We start from the raw sequence: 9,591 nt of genomic DNA, 5'->3' as shown, positions 1-9,591 counted from the left end.
ACATCACGTATTTAATTGACACTGTCGTATATTTGTATGCAAGTACATCGGAGGGTAATGTGGGGGGTCTTAATAAATCGATCTAGTGCAAGGGCAAACCCTCTATGGACCAAAGTAAGCTTTTAAATTTCAACTATAGAACTATTAAGGTATCTGAAAAGTGCTGCGATCCTGATGAAATCCTAAAAACAATTTAATTATATCAATATTTCATGCCGCTGACCGGCAAAAAATATAGCATTCGGTCATACAAGTATAATTTTAACAATGAAATTGCAGAATTTAGACAGGATCGCAGCACTTTTTAGAAACTACTATGCGTATTGAAAATATTTATGTACTAAACTTTGAAATTTAACTCGGTTATGCCCTTGCACTAGTGGTATTTATATGTAACATCAATACTTCAAGTCCATGTGCTAAAATAGCGTGACTGCCGCATCACGTGACTAGTCTAACTATAAAATATAATCGTCCTCAATATGTAGTTATTAATCATAATTACAATTGTCCGATATAAATAATGTACTAAAAATAATCGCCATCACGATTACGAATACATTTTTAAATACAAAAGCTAGTCGATATTTCCATTGCGCACCTTAACTGTACTGCGTATGCAAAACCGATATTTAAGATAGTAATTTCTGTAAAAATTACATACACTGGGCCAACATTGGCCCAACTGTGTGAAACAAATGTATGTTATCACGACAACATATGTGAGATTAAGATACATTGGGCCAACATTGGCCCAACAACGAATGACTGACATATGCTAATATTGCCACTAAGAGCTTGATATCTAACATTGGCCCAATGTTGGCCCAATCATGTTATACCAACACCAACCTTGACCCAACAGACCGTTACTCTACCAACGTTGGGCCAATATATGAATGCTGACTGGGTATTGATGATGATTGTAAATTAATTTTATATGCGGATGAGAGTGCAATTTTTTATGCACACAGATATCCTGTTATTATTGCTCAAAAACTGGGCATTGTTCTTGACAAATGTTCTTCTTGGTTAGTTGACAATAGATTGTCACTCCATCTAGGTAAGGCACAATCTATTTTATTTGGTCCTCCAAGAAAGCTTAAAAGTATCACAGATTTTAAAATTGTGTGTAATGGTCACATTATTAAAGGTTCTGACAGTGTTAAATATTAAGGAATCTGTATTTACAAGTTTCTTTCATGTGAAAATATTGTATTAAGTATCATACAAAAAGTTTATGCTAGACTTAAGTTTTTATATAGAAATGCATCATGTCTTAGTACACATTCTAGAAAGACCCTATGTTCTGCCTTAATACATTGTTATTTTGACTACGCCAGTTCTTCTTGGTATTGTGGAATAAACAAGCAACTTAATCACATATTACAAGTAACCCAGAACAAAGTAGTACGGTTCATTTTAAACCTTACTCCTAGAGAGAGTATTTCTAACAATATTTTAAACTCTCTAAATATGCTAAGAGTAAAGGATAGAGCTAAACAATTAAGATTAAATCATGTTTTTAATATATATCATGGTAATGCACCAGCTTACCTCCATGAACATTTTGTATTAAATAATAATATCACAAGAAGTGCAACACATAAGAATTTTAATATACCAAAGATAAAAGGGAAAGAGTCTTCATGTTTTTTCTATAATGCTATCAAAGATTGGAATACATTGCCACTGGAGATTAAAGAGGTGAAAACAAAAACAAAGTTTTAAGAAAGCTGTAAATTCTTTTTTATCTACAAATGCTAATGTTACTACATAAAAAGCTTGTCTCATTTTATCGTTTATTTATTATTTTAGTATCATAAGCATTTTGTGATAATTATCAAGACAAAATTTGCTACTGTAAACATGTCATTTTTCAAAGCATTATGCTATACCCACAAAATTACCTGCCTAAATTCCAATGTTTATGTAATTTTGTTATTTTTTGTTTACTAACATGGCTGTTATTTGAGGACCCCATTGGAAATAAGCTTTTTTAATAAGGCTTTAATGGGGTATCCTTAGGTAATATCTATCAACTGTATGTCATGCAATGTATTTAATAATAATTACTTATATATGTTAAATTGGATCGTCCTTAATTAGCATAGTGCTGAAATAATGTGCGTGTATTTCTTTTTTCTAGTAGTATGCTAGTCTGTAATGTTTTAATTTGTGAATCATGACATTCTTTTGATATTTTTACCTGAATAAAATGAAATGAAAAAAACGTTTCCACAGATCGAATATCCGTCCCTCCACTTGACAGGTTCTCTTTCATTGTATCTTCCCCTCCGACACCATCTTCATCTGTAATTATATGTCCATCGCCTCTCTGAAAAGGACAAGAATGAGATGGTACAAGATTTTAATTCTAAAAGATAGAATTTTTTACAATACATGTATATAACTCAAATTGTAATTAATTCAAGTATTCCTAACATTTAAAAAGGCCAAAATAAATTAACTGAACGTCTTATTCACGTGTATTTTCTCTATTGAAGTAATTTACAGTGATTTCATTGATACTGTGTTGTCTTTGAACAGCTTTCCGGGAGGTAAATGCCACGCACCATATAATGAAAATTAATTAAATGAGCACAATATTAACTCTTTATACAATATATTTTTCTCAATGTCCAAAAAACAATATGCACTTGTGTAGAGAGGGTCCTTAAGCAATGATTACATAAACATGGTAACTAGTCGTGATAAGTATCAATAATTTCCTCAATATTCCTTGGGATGTTCCCAGATGGTGTAAGAGAAAAAGAAATAATAAAATGATCAGTGGAAACACTTTCCACCCAATCCTCCCGCCTTCCCTTCCTTACTGGCACTGCCCTCCTGCACGCTTTCCATGACGTTGATTTGCTCCCCGCATACCAATGGATGCTTATGGTGTTATTAGCAACTGACACATCTTTCTCTATTTGAGGCCACTCCTCCGCATATTTAGGGACATCCATGAGGGTCATGCAACCAGATGAAATACTCCTACGGTTTTCCTTCGTCGATTTCTTCTTTCCAATGATAACCTGTAAATAAAGGAAATAATTTCTTAAGATAAGCTAATTATATTTTATTTTAATGTAACTATAAATCTGACTGTAACTGACTTCGAAGAATCAATTGTATAGCAAATGTATTACGGGGGGAATGACGTCCTCTGTATCTGAAATATCCAAGTCTTCTTCGATTGTGGTGACTTGTGCTGGCTCTTTGTCTTTCTTTATTGCTAAGCTCTGTGACGATTTCCTCTTCCTCGGATTCATAATTGTCAGTGTCTGAAATTGGAAGAACATAATATATCAATCTATGTTTATTTTAAGTTTATCATAAATATTGTATTCACTCAATGCAAGGATCTAGAGGTGGTTCGGAATCTGGAGAGTTATTTTTCATACAAATGAATATGCCATCAATCAACTAAAATGAGCCTTAGATCCCCCTCCTGTTAGAAAACGCGGGCCCTGTAAGTAAAGCTGTTGTAAATCATACATCGTATCTCCCACAGGAAGAAAGAAGACCTTTCAGTTAATATATAGTCATCATAATTCTCCTTTTTGTCTTCGATTTTAGAAAGGAAACTAACTCCTCCATCAGGACTTATTAAAGTCATCGTCGATCTCACAGTGTTGGGAGGGGTAGGACTGATTGTGCTGGGGGTTGTGGCCAAGGAAGGAAGAGTGTGTCATCAAGTTGATTCCTAGACCAGCTGTCTATGGGATAAATGTTTGATTCAATTTTGCAAATGGTAGCTAGCCGATGATACAGGGGTTGAAGTTGGTGCTGGAGGAACAGAGGGGTATCAGAGGTTGATGTATTGAGGGCACGCAACTGCAACACTGGCGCTTCAACTTTGCCATGCTAGCTTTCCTACAAATATTTGACAAAAACACACACCCTAACATACTTTTGCAAACCTTGTAGCATTATTAACACGCAGATTCTATGTCAAACATTACACAGACACAATCATTGTCATCAGATGCAGACATGTATGACTTGATTCTTTTTAAATCTATTTCTGACCTGGATATATATGATACATTTTCGTTGATTAACTTGTTGCCTCCGTTTTTCTGTTTAAATTATTGAATGCAGTTTTATAGACTACGTGATATCATTATTTGAGTGTTTGAGACATCATAGTAAAAGTCATTTGAGATTTAAAATATTGTAAACATGGAATTCAAAAAAAAAAGTGGAGCTTTTAAAATTTTGCAAAATCATTTATTTACTCTTTATTATAACGGATTAGGAAATAGTATTTACTGGAACACTTTTCGTTATAGGAAGAAAAATAAAGAGTTTTAATGTATTTCTGATATTTGTAACAAATATCTTTTTAGCCTATTACACTGTGACAGAATATCAATAATAAAAATTATAGTATTTCACAGTTGAAAATGTAATAAGAAATATTTTCTGAAAAGCCACTGTGGAAGCCTGCTGGGGTATTGTAAGATTCTAAATTGTTTCAAAACACTACTATCGTTAAGTTGTGGTCATAATACGTAATTATAAGGGGGTCTGGTTAAAAAAAAAACAGCTTATGGTGTAAGTTACGTAAGTGATCGTTGTAGCCCATGGGACTCTGGTTTTTTTGGGGTGTGTGGGCACGATCATACATTTTAATTAAGTTGTAGCACAATCAAGAGACTAACAAAAATTTCACCAAACGTAATAATTGTTGGCATGAAGTTGCGTTTTGAAAGTAAGAAGGCAAGGCCTCCCTTGCCCCATCCGATTCCGACGGCCATAATATCAAACAGCCGGAAAATGACACGTACTTGAAATTTATCTGAAAATCCTTTTCAAGCAAGAGAGAAATTAAAAGAAAAAATCGTATTCTGGGGGAATAATCAAACTCTTTGAAAGAGAATATGTTATGATTTACTAGCATTGGGGTTTTCTTGACACTGCAACAAGTCATGAAAGTTGTAAATCTTTTAATGAACATGATCATTATTAATTTTGAAGCTCATTTGCACACCCTTTTCCGATATTAGTATGTTCTTCTTAACTCTGACTGAAATGCTCACTTGTCTCGGCACATTAAAAACTAAAAAATTAGTTTAAAAAGAAATTTATTGTAATTAAATGCACTGCTCTTTATTAATCTCAGAATTCTTGATATAAGGGAACAGAAATCAACATGTCTAGGAACGTCAAGACTCTCGTAGGGCTCAAAACGTCTCTCTGTCTCCTTGTTAGTCTCCTCGCCGTATCCATTTCTCTGACATTTCTTTTCTATGAAAATATTATAACTTTTCCCCAAGCCTATCGGTAAACTTAATGCCAATGAAATATCCAAATCATTTGTAAATCCAATAACTGGAATGTAAAAAACAATGTTTATTCTGCGAAACGAAAACTTAAGGGCACGTCCTTATTTGTAACAGAAGACATAACCAGGTACCGTCAAAGTATGTACATGAGTTGACAAAAGCGAAACAAGCAGAAGCTATAGACTCATTCTAAACGGACGACGGACGTATTTTTGTGAAGATCAAGAAACACCTGATCCGCACCTTTAATGACCTTGACCTTATTGCTCCAGGTGTGGAATCTGAGTATTAAAATGACTATACTGGGATGATTTTGTTTTCTTTTTTTTATTTTTTAGTTGATTCAGTTTTGGTTATCTGCTATTAATGTATTTCCTCATAAAATGGATTCTAAATGCAAGTAAGATTGTATTTTATTGCATATAAAATAATGTTTTTTTAATTTTTTACTGCATATTACTGTAACTTTATAAATTGATCTCCTTAGTTTTTGCTTTCAGAGTGTCTAAACATGCTGTTCTTACATGTAGCAGTATGTGTATCAGTGTACATATTTTTTTCAATGATGGACCAAGGAACAGGCCCAGCTACTGAATTTAAAGTGCACTCACTCCGACTTCTAGAGAAGAAGTGGATAGTAGGTTTTTTATTTCTTTATTATGTTTTTATTTTTAACCAAAGGTCATACAAATAAAATTGCATTCTTATTATATACTGACAATTTTTGTCTTAGGTGACATGTAGGCCCAAAGGGCCGGGTGTTTCTGTGCTTTTGCTGAATTTATACAAATGATTTTGTTTAACTTAACACATGTCACTATAATAAATAAATACTATATGTCTCCTTGCGGCTTGTTCAAGTATTGCCCAACACTTCTCTTTATGTCTTCATAATGGCTAATACAATCGAATAATACCGAGCCGCAATTGGACTTTTCTATTGTAAATGCAGATGTACATCAACATTTCTTCTATTATATGTTCTACGATTAAATGATTTTTTCCTCGTTTTCGTCAATACAAGTGAATTAAAACATCTATTTTTTCTTCATTTGTGAAAGCCACACATGCATCACCATTAACAGAGGTATACTGTAGAGGGGGAATATCTGTAGTAGATTTAACTTGAAGGTTTCGTCAAAGGTCAATATGTCTAAACAATTATTTTTTTCAATAGCTCCAAAACTATGTGTGATTTAAAGTCAAAATGTTTACAGTTATATCATTGATTAATTGATAGAAAGTATCACTTGCTAACAAATATACAAAAAAAAAAAATTTGAGATAAATTTTATCAGAAATTTTGCATATTTAAAGAGAAATACACCTGCTTAACTCAGTACTTTTTGTGAAAAGCATCATTGCAGAAATAACATGTTTACCATTGAAGGGCAAGTTGGACGTGAATAGTCTCTGAAAGTCTGTTATTGAAAGCATGACATGTATAAAGACTAGGCCTCTGTAGAAACCGTCATTTGCAATGTACTTTCACTTTCCAGTCTTAACATTTGGACAAAATAAACAGGGAAAACAACTTTCCAGAGGCTATCAAAGTCCAACTTGCCCTTCATTGACAAAAATATTTTTGTTTCTGCAGTGATGGTTTTCACTGAAAGCATGTAATTCTGAAAAATATGCATATTTGAATTTTTTTTTCTCAACTTAAATATTTTTTCCAAATATTTTTTATCAAGTGATACTTTCTATCTGTTAATCAATGAAAAATGTATAAAATGTTAAAGTTTTAAGTATATATCTCACATAATTTTGGAGTTAATAGAGAGGTTTAGCAAACCAACGTGTACGCGTACGTGTACGTGTAGCAGGGGATTCCCCCCGGAAGTCTGTGTATTACGTCATCATTCTTGTTAATGACGATTTTCTACACGTTTATCGAAACGTGTAAATCACCGAGTACACGTAAGTACAAACTTGTCGCTGATATTTCTTTATTTGATGTTTGTTTGAAAGAAAGATAACTAATTTCGAAAATTAGAAGATATAATGCGGATGTTGGTAGAAAAAAATCACCTGTTCTCATTGAAAAAAGTATCTTTATTGATTGTCAAATACACACCTATTTACTATCTTGTCTGTCACGACATACTATATGAATCAAGTTTATGACAACTTTTAAAAAACATTTTCTTTAGATGTTTATGCATTAGTTTGTTCAAATTAGTGATACACGATATACGTTCACAAATCATCTTTTATAATTCATACAGAGACGGTTTGGTCGAGGGAGGGGGGCATGGCAGGGTTGTTGAAATACACAGTAATAAAAAAAAGTATCACTGATTATTTTTCAGTTTCCTAACATGTCTGAGCGTAAGAAACAAATAAGATTTTCCGAGAAGGATGATTGGTACTTCTGAGAGAAGTTTTGGCAAAAAACCCGTTTAAAGATCGAGCAAAGTAGACTGACGTCAGCGACGCTATTAGCAGGGGTGGATTCACGGTAGATGGCCGGCGAGTCCGAGAGAGAACCAGCCTGCTGTTGGAACACCATAGAAAAAATGATACAGAAAGCAAGAAAAAGTATAAAAACTATGACATATTCCCAATCTGATTTTTTTAACTTTGCATATACTTTGTATATGGCTTGTGTATGGCCGGTATTACATCTAACTATATAATTTTTTAATAAGGAAAATTCAGAAGGGCAGGTATAATAATCTTAGATAAATTACAATGCTGCATGTTGAAAAAAATCTATTATCAAGATTCTAATCATAATCAGTGCGGTGACTTTTAAATGTTTTTTTAAAGAGGGGGGGGGGTACTAAAAAGTCAAAAGGGGTTTGGAAATATTTAAGAATTACATATTACGTTCAACCAGAATTTTGAACAATGTTTTATTAAATGAAATTAATTACATTGAAGCAGATCTATGACTAGAGTTCAAACATTAATTGATTTAAATTATATATTAAATGTAAGGCTATAGACTTACATGATTTTTAGATTCAGAAAAGTATCATATATTCATTTGTTTTTTTTTCCTAACTTAGATCAGGAGTTTCTGAAGAATATGACGAAAAAACAACATTATTAGACGACATATTGGAATTAAAAGAGGAGGAAGAGAGGATAAAAGAAAGTGAGAAAGAGAAGAAGTCTGCCGATGATCAAAAAGGAAAAGACATAAGAAAACGTGCTCTTGAAAATTTAAGCAAAGGTAGGCTTTCAAAACGCTATTTTTATAATTTGTTGTAAATATTCAATTTGTTTTTATTAATATGAAATTTTAAAAAAAATCATTCAAATCACTTTAAAAATCCTCCCTTGATTTTAGTGAGAGAATTCTTTTAAATTTATAAATCTACTTGATATTTGATCCATTTAGACGAAGATCAAGGTGACCAAACTCCGAAAAAAAGAAATTCTACAACTAATATTATGGAGTATCTGCAGACAAAATCTAATCAAGAAAGCGAATATAAGAAAGAGGAAATGAAACTGAGAGGAGAAGAACTTAAACTTCAGAGGGAAAGATTTGAATTAGAAAGAGAAGAAAGAAGGGAAAGAGTAGAGACTGAAAAAAAGGAAAAGGCTCTAATGTTGCAGCTTCTCCAGAAAGCTTTGAATCAAAAATAATTCTTGTGTATTTCAAATTTTAATCAATAAATATCAAAATTGAAAAACACGATAAATAAATATCAGTAAAACTAAAATCATGTCTTAAGTTTGTTTTGTACACTTTTCTTTACTCTGCGTCTTAAATTTGCATGAAAATATTTCAGAACTGTCAACGATGTAAATATTCTTCAAGGGAGGGTGGATGCAGCCCGAAAAACGACCCAGTTTCGCTCCCATACAAACATGTATGACAGTTGGTTAGTAAGGCAGCGACTTTATAGTATTTTCCAACAGGCTGAAGATAGAGTTTATGGTTTTTCTTGTAATCAAGAAAAGCGAACAGGCTCAACAGTTTCCCAAATCCCCACTCCACACTAATTCTTACAGCTGACATGCGCCTGTTAAAACGCGCTTGGTTAGCAGAAAGAAAGGCACCTTTGAAGGGTGGTACAATGAATGGCGTTAAGGGATATGCTGGATCCCCAAAAACACAATAGGCCTCATTGTTGGGCGTTGTCATATTCCTCTGCATTTCGATTTCCACACCACTCTCTCTCAGCAAACCGGCATCGTGTCGTCTGCCTTCCACTGGACCATAAAAGTGCGCAATTATTCCATTAGGGGCCATGATACTTTGGAATTTCAAGCCGTGCACTCGTTTATGGCCATTGTAAACAATTCTCTGGTTGTGCGCTGGACGACATATTGGTCG

At 33.3% G+C, this 9,591-nt stretch overlaps 1 pseudogene; it reads left to right on the top strand.

Moving 5' to 3' along the window:
* The first annotated feature begins 7,561 nt into the window (after positions 1-7,561).
* Positions 7,562-8,897, top strand: LOC134278500 (uncharacterized; annotated as a pseudogene).
* The last annotated feature ends 694 nt before the right edge of the window (positions 8,898-9,591 follow it).

This window comes from Saccostrea cucullata, unplaced genomic scaffold (assembly GCF_032062105.1).
Source record: "Saccostrea cucullata isolate Sc308-1 unplaced genomic scaffold, CSIRO_AGI_Scuc_v1 ctg642, whole genome shotgun sequence".
In the NCBI taxonomy this organism is placed as follows: Eukaryota; Metazoa; Mollusca; class Bivalvia; order Ostreida; family Ostreidae; genus Saccostrea; species Saccostrea cuccullata.
Note: the sequence above shows the minus strand (reverse complement) of the source record. Positions and strands in the feature narration are given on the sequence as shown.